Genomic DNA, 14711 nt, shown 5'->3' with positions numbered 1-14711 from the left:
TATATATATATATATATATACACATTTATATCGTGTTTTTTGTTAAATATTGTCTAAACCTGATGTCACCGGGACCAGATTATTTGTAAATCAAGCCTCTTTATACACCGTATTTTTGTTAAGTTTATCAAATAAATGAAATTGAAGAAGACCATGGTCTTAATTTTTCATTCTGGTTTAACAAACGTGTCAAGCCCATGTGATTAAAATCATTGGGCACACGCCAGGGTTATTTTCCATCCGAATGAATATGTAGGTATAGATCGTAACGCGTCACGGGCAGTATATACAGATGACAAGGGCAACGAAATATACGACGATAAATCCGAAAAGTGTATTCTGTCTTATTAGATAGCTACTTATTTTGTGCGACATGACCAGTGCGATATTTGATTTCCGTTGTCACAACCTCGGTTCCCTTATTGAGAGCGTGATATTACTCGGTTTTACCCAGATATACATAACCGGTAATGTAAACGAATCAGAAGAATTTTCTTGGAAACTATGCATGGCGTGTAAATTTCAATCCCGTTTCTGTACCAGACTGGTCATAACAACATCTTAACGTCTTAGTTACATTGTAACAGCAAGTACAGGCGTCAAATATACAAAATACAAAAGAACGACGACGACGACGACGACGACGACGATAATCACAGTCTTGTTGGCTCTTTCGTGGAGTAGATACACATCTATCATATGTATGGATCTTAACTGGGTTTGGAATTTAGATAAAGGCCACAGGGATTTTGCAAGATTTCCCAACCATAGTCAATATACATATTGTGTGATACCATGATAACACAATACATGGACCTTGGGTAGGGAATTAGTTGCAGAGTCAATTGTGGTACTAGCTTTCTCTCATCCAGTTTTCCTTACACTTGTGATAACGTACGTGTAAGGAACGGCAACTCTGAGTAAACGTTTGAAGTTATTGTTTAAGTGGGTGTTGCGAAGGCCACTCTGCGTAAAGGTTGTAACAATGCGGCTATCTTCTGTTATATTGATTCAGAATATTACTTTAAAATTTATTGCTGGATGTTAAGATATTATAAGGTAGTACATACATACACTGCAATATATAAAATTACTGTATGAAAGACAGAGGAGATATTAGCACATCACAGTACTAAATGAAAGTTCGATACAGCCAAAAACATATTTTAAACTGCATCATACAACCGTTTCGTCGAATTTGATTCGTCATGCTAAGGCTTATAAAGTTTTGACATGTAGTACAGTAGTAGAGAACCGGGCGAATATGTTCAAACAGACGTCAAACAGTAATACTAGTATTTATATTCGAAACGACAATGCTATACATTTAGTTTCACTCATTCGCTACGAAATGATGTTCAGGAATTGAACTATTTTCTCAATGACTGGGTTAAAAACAACATTGACTAATAATAGAAATCATCACGTTATCATTGATTGTTTTAATTGTTTTAATTGTCCATTTATATATTAATCTGGGTACACATAGTCTTATTTTTACTATCTTGTTTAGAATTACAAAGAAATTAATCAAAAATGTCCTTGCAGAGCCTAACAGTAAATATTTAAATCGATTCATATTTGTCCTCTCACACAAAAGGGGTCTTAATATTTAAAGAAAACTGGAGCAACTTGAGAAATTTCTCAATCACTTTTCTCGGCCGATCTAACCTTAGTCCTTATAGTGTGCGCTACCCACTACGCCACCCGAAACATCGCACTACATAATGTAATGTATGTCTATATTATGTCAACCAATCAGATCCTATATTCCAGATGATGACGTCATATGGTAACTGCACGGGTAGAAACAGTGACCTATTAAGATGGGAGACGATTGGAGGATGCGCCCTAGGTGACGAGGAAACATTGGGCCTCGTGTTCGGGGTTGTTTGTATTCCCAATGTGGATATTTTCACAAGTCACGTGAGTAGTGAGGGTTTCTAAGCTCTAGCAAACAATATAAAGTACGTCAGTTCGCAATGGGGTATATTCATCACCCCGATCTGGCATAAAAAGCTACAGTACATTTGTAAATGTATATGGGGTCACCTGTCCGACCACGTGGGCGTTCACTGATTTACACTGTTTCCTCAAACAGTAGGACCCCTTGCGCGCTTATTAGTTAGACCCTAAGTTTTCTAGTAAGAATTGCTCCACTTAATTCAATACTAGATGATCTTCCCTAGTTGGAAACTTACGACTACACTGACCTCCATTCCCTAATGTTTTGTTAGAATTGCTCAACAAAATTCTAATACTAGATTATCGCCCCCTAATTCTAGAATCGGACATATACTCGAGACCAAAATCATAAACCTCAATTTATTATTATGATTTTAATGTCCTAGAGAGAGGTGACCAGTCTGCTGATTATAGTTAAGCGAATTGTTTCACAAATATAACATAAATAAAGGTTTAAGTCCTCCATCAGCGTATTGTACGTGATTTGAGTACTTGTCGGTTATGCAAGAGTTGAATAACATCAATTTGTTAACAATATTTGCCTTTTCTTGTCCTTTAAAAAACGCCTTTTTTTTTGTACAGTACATTGACATTTTGTCAATATCTTAACCTCAGAATGCGGTACGTCGTAAATGCAAGTTGCCTCCCTTCGCCCATGTCTTAAGATGATATAGCCTAACTCTTCTTTTACCATATTTACTAATAATTTGAAGCAGAAAAATAATTGTATTTCAAGAATTTCTGATAAAACCCTCGAGACCGAGAATGTGGTGATGCGACGGTGCGACGGAATTTTTCTGTCGCAATGACACGATCATTTTGGCGCATGGCGCACTGTCGCTCTTCGCCTGGCGGGGGTGACAATGCGACAATGCGATATGGCCGAAATCAGCCACCATACGAACTGAAATTCACGCCAACTTTAGCTCTAATTTTCAAAATGAATCATAAGATATACATTTTATTTTTCAGTTTGTATCTGATATATTGTCAACCGGACAGCAAAGCCAGTAGAACAAGTGCAAATCACGTGACAACTATCGTTGTTTTTCATTGGGTAGCGGATGCACTCAGTTTGTTTGGTTGCATCATGACGCACCAGTTACCTCTACAGGTATGAACTAATTTACGGTATATTTCAATATTGTTACACTTTAAAATGTGACTTACTCTAGAGACCTCTTTTTCATGAGACTCCATTCGTTGATATTTTGTTCGTATTTCCCCTTGATTTATTGATTTTGTTAATCAAATATTGTTGGTTTTGTTAGTCTTCTGACAAGAATTTCAAAACAATATCTGGCATTACCGAAATGCTGGCTGTTTTTAGAAGTCCGATGATAAATATACTCAAAAATAAAGAAAAAAACACATGTTTATAAACAACCTAAAGATACAACAGATTTTAAATTAAAATGACTTGTCAATATAGACTTACCATAGAATCACGTGTTTGCATTTCAGATTTATTATGCCCTAACATCGGCTGTTGTACATTTCCTCGCCATCGTTCCGGCCATCTTGTCGAGTAGAAGGAGCCACTGGGATGACCAGGGTATCACACTTGTTTTAAATACTGTTATCTTTGATACCTCGAGGTTTACGTAATAATACACAACAATACAATTAATGAATTTAATTAAGTTTTGAGTGACGTGGGTTTTACCTTACAGAGTATAGGTTTTGGTTTGGTTCATTATCGCGCTATGGGTGCTAATGAGTCACGGATGTCCAAAATCTAAAACAATGTAATTGTTCTGAATGTGCGTCACAATGACGAAGACATAATTATGAAAAGGTGAAGACGTAATGATCACGTCATCAATCTATTGGTATGACGTACTGGATAGCATGACTTTAGTCACGTAACTACTTATTATAAACTTAAGATGTCCCTTTCATATATCAGAAACAACTGTCAAACTTCATTATCTCGAATATACACTCCATGACCATGTGTATCTCGAACTACAATTACAACAGTAAAACTCTATATGAATATGCCCGTTTATCTCAAATACTTCGGTCATTTTGAAGTTTTTAATGTCACATATTTAGGTGATGCTATTTTTGACCTGGATCTAATTTTAAACGACGGTTGTCAACAGTTGATACCACCCTGGGACACAGTGTTTTATTATCAGCACTGTTTCAGTTTCAGGAAACTCCTCGAAAATGATGAATATTATTGATACAAAATCATGATTGTTGTTGATGAACTTTCGACACGTTTCCAACTAACCACGTCTTCTTCAGCTATTAATGTTCTCAAAATATCCCGGGAATTCCTCATACTCGGATGTGTAACGGCGGCGTCTCGCTTTAAATAACCCAGCTCAAAACATTACTATCCCAGAATTATAAACCGTAGATAATCCATCGCCAGGACCGTAACTCCCACTATAACAGACGTTTTCTGTTTGGTTGACAGTTTGACAAATGGTGTATAAATTGACTATGTGTTATATACTGATTTATCACGCATAAATTCATGTGATTACTGTTATATTGTTACTTAAGTTTTATACACAGAGCGATGAGCGGGACAACGTAGTTAAATATTTACAATTTACAAATGTTGAACTTTGTTTTGTTTAACGTCCTATGGTGTATGAGTGTGACATGTATGTGCGTGATGGGTGTGCGTGATTGCGCGGAAATGACGTCGACTTATAATCCTACCTCACTGAAGGATGCTGCCGCCTAAGACAGCCAGCAGGACATCTCGGTCACATTATATGGTTAACGGACGAAACAGGCGTCCTACTCCCAAAAATGTTGAATGCTACGCAACTACCTTTTAAGAGACTCAGGTATGTCTTGGCCAGGGGACAGAACCCAAAGTCTTCCTTATAGAGACTAACGCTTAGCTAAAGCAAAAGTAAGGCAGAGTCAAGGGAACAATAGAAAGAAGAAAGTAGAATAGAGGAAGATAAAAGATAAGATCCTAAGTTTAGTCGCCCCTCACCAGTCATACAATCGAGCCAGACATAACTAATATATTAACATTTGTACATTGATTTTGTTACAATTTGAAATTCTGTTATCATTATCTTAAGCAATATAATCTGTTTCAGGTGCGGAGGAGAGACCCTCACGTTGCGCATGCGCCAGACAATGTTGTACGACGCAGTCCTCGTGTACAGCCGCAATGTTTGTCGCCATTTCGTTGGTTACAGTTGCTATGATACATCTGCGGGCGATTGACCAGCGATCAGCACGTGGACGAGACGAGACACCCACCAACGAAATATCTACAGCAACGGTATAAGGTTTCATAAGAGTTAGAGTAAGAATTAGATTATATCAAATCCGGTCTACCAAGATTTACATATACAATCAAGGCTGCTAAGGTTCATATACATATATAATCCGGCCTACCAAGGTCTATATATATAATCCGGCCTACCAAGGTTTATATATATAATCCGGCCTACCAAGGTTTCTATATACACTCCGGACTACCAAGGTTTATATATACACTCCGGACTACCAAGGTTTATATGTACACTCCGGACTACCAAGGTTAATATATACAATTCGGCCTACCAAGGTTCATATATACAATCCGGCCTACCAAGGTTTATATATACAATCCGGCGTACCAAGGTTTATATATACACTCCGGACTACCAAGGTTTATATGTACAATCCGGCCTACCAAGGTTTATATGTACAATCCGGCCTACCAAGGTTTATATATACACTCCGGACTACCAAGGTCTATTTATACAATCAGGCCTACCAAGGTTTATATGTACAATCAGGCCTACCAAGGTTTATATGTACAATCAGGCCTTCCAAGGTTTATATATACAATCTGGCCTACCAAGGTCTATATATACAATCCGGCCTACCAAGGTCTATATATACACTCCGGCCTACCAAGGTCTATATATACAATCCGGCCTACCAAGGTTTATATGTATAATCCGGCCTACCAAGGTCTATATATACAATCCGGCCTACCAAGGTTTATATATACAATCTGGCCTACCAAGGTGTATATATACACTCCGGCCTACCAAGGTTTAGATATACAATCCGGCCTACCAAGGTTTATATATACACTCCGGCCTACCAAGGTTGATATATACAATCCGGCCTACCAAGGTCTATATATACATTCCGGCCTACCAATGTTTATATATACAATCTGGCCTACCAAGGTTTATATGTACAACCGGCCTACCAAGGTTTATATATACACTCCGGCCTACCAAGGTTTATATATACAATCCGGCCTACCAAGGTTTATATGTACAACCGGCCTACCAAGGTTTATATATACACTCCGGCCTTCCAAGGTTTATATATACAATTTGGCCTACCAAGGTCTATATATACAATCCGGCCTACCAAGGTCTATATATACACTCCGGCCTACCAAGGTCTATATATACACTCCGGCCTACCAAGGTTTATATGTATAATCCGGCCTACCAAGGTCTATATATACAATCCGGCCTACCAAGGTTTATATGTATAATCCGGCCTACCAAGGTCTATATATACAATCTGGCCTACCAAGGTTTATATATACAATCCGACCTACCAAGGTTTATATATGCACTCCGGCCTACCAAGGTTTATATATACAATCCGGCCTACCAAGGTTTATATATACACTCCGGCCTACCAAGGTTGATAAATACAATCCGGCCTACCAAGGTCTATATATACAATCTGGCCTACCAAGGTTTATATGTACAATCCGGCCTACCAAGGTTTATATATACATTCTGGCTTACCAAGGTTTATATGGACAATCCGGCCTACCAATGTTTATATGTACAATCTGGCCTACCAAGGTTTATATATACAATCCGGCCTACCAAGGTTTATATATACACTCCGGCCTACCAAGGTTTATATATACAATCTGGCCTACCAAGGTTTATATATACAATCCGGCCTACCAAGGTTTATATATACAATCTGGCCTACCAAGGTTTATATATACAATCTGGCCTACCAAGGTTTATATACACACTCCGGCCTACCAAGGTTTATATATACAATCTGGCCTACCAAGGTTTATATATATTTACAATCCAGCCTACCAAGGTTTATATATACAATCCGGCCTACCAATGTTTATATGTACAATCTGGCCTACCAAGGTTTATATATACAATCCGGCCTACCAAGGTCTACATATACATTCCGGCTTACCAAGGTTTATATGTACAATCCGGCCTACCCAGGTCTATACATACACTCCGGCCTACCAAGGTCCATATATACAATACGGCCTACCAAGGTATATATATACAATCCGGCCTACCAAGGTCTATATATACACTCCGGCCTACCAAGGTTTATATATACAATCTGGCCTACCAAGGTTTATATATACAATCCGGCCTACCAAGGTTTATATATACAATCTGGCCTACCAAGGTTGATATATACAATCCGGCCTACCAAGGTTTATATATACAATCTGGCCTACCAAGGTTTATATATACAATCCGGCCTACCAAGGTTTATATATACAATCTGGCCTACCAAGGTTTATATATACAATCCGGCCTACCAAGGTTTATATATACAATCCGGCCTACCAAGGTGTATATATACAATCCGGCCTACCAAGGTGTATATATACAATCCGGCCTACCAAGGTTTAGATATACAATCCGGCCTACCAAGGTTTAGATATACAATCCGGCCTACCAAGGTTTATATGTATAATCCGGACTACCAAGGTTTATATATACAATCCGGCCTACCAGGAGCAATCTGGTTTTATAAGGTTAATATGTTCAATCTGGTTTAGCAAGGTTTACACCAAGTACACGAACGTCCATGTATGCAGAGAACTGTGAACGATGAGTAATTTTATCTCTTCATCTTGAATAAAAATCAGGCAAGAGGAGAGCTCAGGGAGTGTTAGACATGTCCTGTACATCGGCTTAAACTCGGATTTCCTTGGGGGACCGGCCAGATTGATCGCTGTTTCATCTGCTGCTGTCTGGTGCTACACAAATAGCAACAGCATTTTTATGGTTGCTGTGTGAAATCTTTAACGTTTCGGAAAAAAATCACTTCTTTTTTATGTATTTGTATCTATTTATTTCTTTGTTTATTTTTTTATTTTTCAAAAATACCACGGTGGGTAGGAACATTTGCTCATTTCCGAATCATAGGTTAATTTTTGATGGACATCCAGTCATATGTCTTGGTTTGACATCTGACTTATTCTGAGTTCTAACCAGATATTTCTAACGTTTGAATTATTCCGAATGACTGAAAATAATTAGCCGGTCTTTTTTCCCAGCACATGTCTTTATCCCCAAATCTTATTTTTTAAATTAGATCCACGGTCATAATGGAAACCGCGTTCGGACTGGCGACGAGTAATTTTAATTTAAACTTCACAATGGAGCAAATGTTTTTGCAATGATTTTTCAGCATTTCTATTATCATTTCATGGCAATACCCTATATACGGGGCATGCTGCGACAATGACAGCCCGTTTTGGGCTATACATGGAAATACAGTAAAGGGAGTCTAGTAGTACTGCAGACTTAAGGAGGTTAGGGAGGCTTTTTGTTTTTGTTTTAAGGTGACTAACGTCCTCGCAACAGGACGGGTATCAAAGAGACAGGGGAAGAGAGGAAAGAACAGAAAAATTTAAGATCTCATCTGATTACAATGGTGGCTACAAATCTAAAACGATTATACAACATCTCTGTCCTATAGATTTATTGTGTCCTTTGTGTTTCTGTTTTCAGTCGTTTTTGTATACTTTTTTGTTTGTTTGTTCCTTTTTTTGGGGGGTGGAGTGAAAGTGTAACTGTTGATGTATAAAGAGTGAATGTTTGGTCTTAACTCGTGTATTTTGTATATGTCATAATTTGTAAACAAAATTTGAAAATGAATAAAAAAATAAATTAAAAACATAAAAATGGTAACAGATCTATTTTGATCTAATCAATGTCTCCTTTATAGAAGACACGCAAGATTCTTCAGGGGCACACGTATAGTTGCCTTCTACGATCAGCATGTAGTTGATACAGCGGTGAGGGGCCGCGGTGGCCGAGTGGTCAACGTGTCCCGACACTTTATCACTAGCCCTCCACCTCTGGGTTGCGAGTTCGAAACCTACGTGGGGCAGTTGCCAGGTATTGACCGTTGGCCGGTGGTTTTTCTCCGGGTACTCTGGCTTTCCTCCACCTCTAAAACCTGGCACGTCCTTAAATGACCCTGTCTGTTAATAGGACGTTAAAAAATGATACAGCGGGACCTATTCTAGGGGTCTCTAAATGTCCCCTGAACTGCTCCTACACGGGTTGTTTAAGGAGGTAGTTGCCAGTAAAGGTAATCTATAGATGCCATTTCATAGTCTGAACATAAAGTTCGTGTCCGAATAAACACGACGGAGGACAGGAGATGAATCGCAATGCTACACGTTATGCTACAAACTCTAAATAGGTTGAAATATTATTTTCGGTTTTACGAATTCACAAATGCGACTGAACTAGATGTACTTCGAGATTTATGCAACAAATGGCAATACAAGCCATGAAAAACACCAACAAAAGAACAAAAGAAAGGAGTTCATCAAAAAAATATTCCTTACATTCAGAATACATTTTTACTGTAAGTTAATACTACAAGGTATGTATGTGATTGGATGACAGACATGCTAATAATCTATAAATAGCAGACGTTGACCTTACAGTCGACCTTGGAAATAAATGCTTCATTCCTCTCAGTTGTCTATAGATTCCTTTAAGATTCAAGGTCTCGATTTAATACGCTTTGTATTCCGAAACGCGACAACGAATGCTTTAATAAGGAATTCTCGAAAATAAAAATACGGAAAGCTTGTTTGGAAGTTAAAGTTGTTCATTTCCGTTTTAGTGATACGAGACTGCCGAGTCTAAACCGTTCTATGCTTAATCAGGACGTAGAACATATGTACATCCCGGCCTGAGATTATGGGGTTCACCTGTGTGTAAATAATCCGTCCTTGACAGGAGGATTAAAATTTCGAACAGAGACTTGAGACTGGGAGGTTTTACCTCAATGCTTTACCCGATTGTATTGGTGTCTTATACACAAAGAAACACTCCCTTCTCTATGATCCATGTACAGTCTGTAATTAAAGCTGATGAAATAAGATGTTCTTCTGTAATCAGCTTGTAAATAAAGAGGGCCTGAGCAAACCTTAGAATCAATCATTATTCCTTCTTTGCCATTTACGTCATTTCAAACAACATCTTTTGTTTTACATTGTAAATGAAATTCCATCTTCGAATGTATTGGAGAGAGCAGACGAGACTGATTGAAACATAGAAACGGTTACCTCCCTTGCCGAACCTGGCGCGCATGCGACCAAAGACTACACGTTTCCTGTCTGCATGGCTTCTGGTCGAATATATAGTAACATCACAACAGTGCCACCTTACGGAGACAAAGGTCATGGCACAAAAAGAACGATTATCCAATGTTAAGTTTTAGTATACTGCTTATGAATACATATACTTTGGTCGTTCATCAATACTTTTGTCAATTAAACCCCTCGGGTACGGCACAGCAATGTGCTTGGTTATGCGGAAAACCCAGAAAGAAGCGATTATCAGATGAAAACGTGAAACGAGAGAATGTAGGTATACAATGATGGGTCTATATCTAAGAATGACAGCCTCAGTCCATAGTGTTTGCTTTCTTCGCCACCTTGCCTTTGTTGTTCTACATTCATAATTATAACTCCAAATGGTGTGTGATTCTTATTTCCAGAGTTCGATATGAGTTATGGTTTTGTTTTGTAATGTTTAACCTTCTATCAACCCATATTGTTATTTAAGTAATCTCTCCTTTATGCTAGCTGCATACGTATTTCAATATGCGATTGTTTTTTTTTAAATTACATTTAAAAACATTTCGGTATGATCTCAAATGGGGAGCCCTGACTTACTCCAATGAGGATTTTAAAACAAAATCGACGTATGCCAAATCGTAGAATCTCCTGAGCAACGGAACACTTTTAAAAACAATATATAGGGTGCAACTGAAAGTGACTTCACCACCAATAACATTCGAACCAGCCGCTTGTCCCTTACTTAGACAGTCATCTTTGGTCAACCGATACCTGACCTGTTTTGTGAGTGCATGTGTTACAGAGCCTCGGACATTACATTGACCATTGTCACATATAGGCCTGTTTTGTGAGTGCATGTGTTACAGAGCCTTGGACATTACATTGACCATTGTCACATCTAGCCGTCCGTATTTTATTGGCTCTTAGAACACTTCTTTTCTTTGCGTAAAGACAGCACCAGTTCGCATGTTAGCTTTATTCTCAATCGCACACGTCATACATATATTGACATTCAGCGCTTGGTATCAGGCAAACAAGAAAACGCATTCTTCCATTTTCGAAATAAACTAGACACGCTTTGAATACTTGATATTTATAGATTAGCGCGCTATTTTGAGAGTTTGACACAAGGACAGCATTTTATAAAAGGCTTTTTGATAATATGTACGTTGGCAACTACAGATGGAAGATTTTACCTTGGAGTACGCGACGAAAATAATGATAGATTGGGTGTACTAGCCAACATTCTCATCTACAAATTACATTGGAGATACAATGTATATGACCTTCTACTTTACATATGGAACCATCTGTGATATACCAACTGCTCTGGTGGTTTTGACCACAACACAACTACATTGTACTTACTAAATAACTACTGGGAGATTTTATCTGAAGAAGAAAAAATTGCCATGAGCTTCTCTGTAGGAATAAGTAGGCATTGTCTTGTCTCCTCCCTAACAATTTAAAATTCAATTTCAGCAATGCTTGCTCGAGACGGACTATTTTCCTATAAATAGTAGTTATACATAACATACAATGTATGAAGAGCATATGAACGGGTGTTCTGAATTGTTCTCTGCAAATGACACATTAATGATTCATGGATTTTCAAAAGAATCTCTTCTATGACACCTTTGCTAGTGACTTACGGAATTATAGAAACAATATTGCTCTTCGAGTTTTCCCATAATTTCAAATACATTTTTGGTAACGATACATTCTCTTTCTGTGTCCGTCTTTATTTTGTACGGTATCTTGAAATACACCTTATACGTATACTTTAAATTTGCACGTGTACCAATTCGAACCTAAGTCTTGCACGTGCAGCTCTTGGTAAATATATCCCGTCTTCTATTTTTAGATATCGGTCCGTATGTATGAGGTGACGGGCTACTGCCTCGGGGCCCTGTCGACCGGGGTGACGTGGCTGACCAAACTGAAGGAGGTCATCCAATTTGTAAGTCACTGCGCACGCTCTATATTTGATATTTTAAGCTTTACCTCCACTTCGATTGAAGTCGAACATAGAGTATTCACATTGTGTGTTGACAAGGTTTTCATAGAAGACACAAAACGTGGAGAAATCAGGTACACCATAAAACATCTTTGTGTCCTGTCCCTGTGTGGGCTACACAACATTTACTGACCTTTAACCTTGGCCTATATACCTTTTGATGATACATATTTCCAGAAAATATTCATGTTAACGCATTGTATGAAGGTGCATCATTGGAAAGCAACATGTCTCGTTAAAAACTGTTCTTCATAACATTTCCGACAAATTCATTAACATCATCAGCACTAGAGCATTTCTTGTATGACCGAGTTCTACCTTGAAGTTTGGATGCAACTTGTTTGCCATACTGGATGGTATACACCTAATTACGTATATCCTGCAAACATGACGTTACAATTTCAAATAACTTAAATTTTGAGTTATGAACTTTACAAATTCTTTTTCAAAGGTCTTAACATTTCCAGCTGTAGTTGTATTTATCATATACAACATCAGAAGAGAATAAGAAAATACACAAACGAAACAGCCATATACAGGTTACCTCTCAAACGTTTGAGGAACGTGACATTCTTCTGTTGATAGCAGTAGGTACTTTCAGGGAAAGAACCATTTCATCTTTTATATAATCAGGTTGTTAGTAGTTTGTTTGCTGTGTTGTATGTTGTCTATATCTCTTTTATTCTATTCAGTAGTATCGACCTTATTCATACACCTACATCCGGGTCTCGCTTCACATCATCGCCATCTTGTCTGAGGGATTTTACGTCACTAGCCTATTATCCTTCAACCAAACGAGTGACTTCATTCTACACACGCTACCCTGGACCTTAGCAAGGTAAATTGTGGATTTATTTATTTTGTCTGTTTGTTTTTCCCTTTTGTTGTGCTTGTGTGTTTTGTACGCTGTCAACGTCCTTTCAAAACACGGGACGACTTGTAGGCCCATCAACAGTAATGTCAAGCAGGACTCAACACTATTTCAAAGATGGCGCCAATTGTTAGTTTTAACGGACCATTAACTCGATATGGTCATACAGGACCACGTGGTAGTCTATATGATCGATCAATATATGGTCATGCAGGGCGATAATGTAGCTTTTATGTGCTGATGAACACGAAACGGTCATAAATATATACCGAGCCAAAATTTCTCATCGTGATATTATGAAACATGTTCTTCCGGTTGGCGAATGTGAGTAGACTTTGTTTTATCACAACCAGTGTATGATTTTAGCGTGACGTTTCGGTGACTTCACTGTCACTTTCATCAGACAAATGACCAGTGCACCAGCAGTTTACTCTTTGATGTACGAGATGGTAAACAGATTGACACGTCTTTTCGTCTACACTATAATCTATGTACGCTTAGTTGGCAACCAGTATACGAAGTCGATTCGGCTACAATTTCTAAATAACTTGGTCATAGATTTTCGAGATGATATGTAAAAAGTTCGAAATGATGCAGAACATGTGCATGGTCCTCACCAGAAGGATGACGAACTGAAATCAAACGACGTGGTGTCGCTTTACTAATACACCCGATAGACCAAGCTCTTGGAATCATTCGTGGCCGGTTAGAATTAGATAGATCCTGGAAGTATAACACCAACCTTGAGATCCAAAACACCACTGATTTACAGTTCGTCATGACGACAACATATTTCACGTTCCCAGATATCATATATAAACAACGCTTCGGCTTAGCAATGGACAGCTATATGACTCTAGTTGTGGTCAACAATCCATGGCTATTATCACTGTAAAATACAAGCTGTGACTATGGAAGCTATATGTTGATGACTGAAGCTACCAAATAGGATCCCAGAAAGAAATCACTTTACATATCCATTCCGTTGGTGCTACCAACATCGTCAAATTCATGTGTGAGGAAAAAAAGATTGGCACCCGTGCCCTTCCTTGCATCATTTTAGTAAAGATAATGACTTAAGCTCATAAAGACATTAGCTCAACTTACATCTGAAGTCCAGCTTAATAATTACTGAAAAGATGTGATTCAACTGTTAGAGAACACGGGAACGTAATCATGTCGGTCCGCTTGGAAGACGTGTGGATACCTGTTTGGGCCCTCAGGAGGGTAGGTCAACAACTGAAAGAAAACAAAGGATAAAGAAGAAAAGGATCATCAAGAAAATCATATGATGACAGTGGAAGTAGGCATGCCGTATATAAAGGGGATATCAGAAACTATATACAGATATATCGCCACCATGGCAGCGCAACAGCCATTGAATCCTGTACGAATCTCCGAAACATCCTTCCACATCTTCAGGACAAAACACCCAAAGAGAAAGTTGCGGAATGTTTATATCAGATCGGATGCAAAAAGTGCGACGTGTCATATATCGAAGAGACCGGGAGAAGATTTGGAGTCAG

At 38.3% G+C, this 14711-nt stretch overlaps 1 protein-coding gene across 1 annotated transcript in view; it reads left to right on the top strand.

The window, feature by feature from the left end:
* Nucleotides 1-14711, top strand: part of LOC117314851 — a 30108-nt gene that overhangs the window by 708 nt on the left and 14689 nt on the right. Inside the window, exons 2-7 of the mRNA XM_033868970.1 lie at nucleotides 1777-1926; nucleotides 2938-3079; nucleotides 3430-3520; nucleotides 5043-5230; nucleotides 12162-12257; nucleotides 13007-13152. The gene's annotated coding sequence lies outside the window, so the exon portion shown is untranslated. The remainder of the gene's footprint in view (nucleotides 1-1776; nucleotides 1927-2937; nucleotides 3080-3429; nucleotides 3521-5042; nucleotides 5231-12161; nucleotides 12258-13006; nucleotides 13153-14711) is intronic.

The sequence above is a fragment of the Pecten maximus genome, chromosome 16, assembly GCF_902652985.1.
Source record: "Pecten maximus chromosome 16, xPecMax1.1, whole genome shotgun sequence".
NCBI lineage: Eukaryota > Metazoa > Mollusca > Bivalvia > Pectinida > Pectinidae > Pecten > Pecten maximus.
Note: the sequence above shows the minus strand (reverse complement) of the source record. Positions and strands in the feature narration are given on the sequence as shown.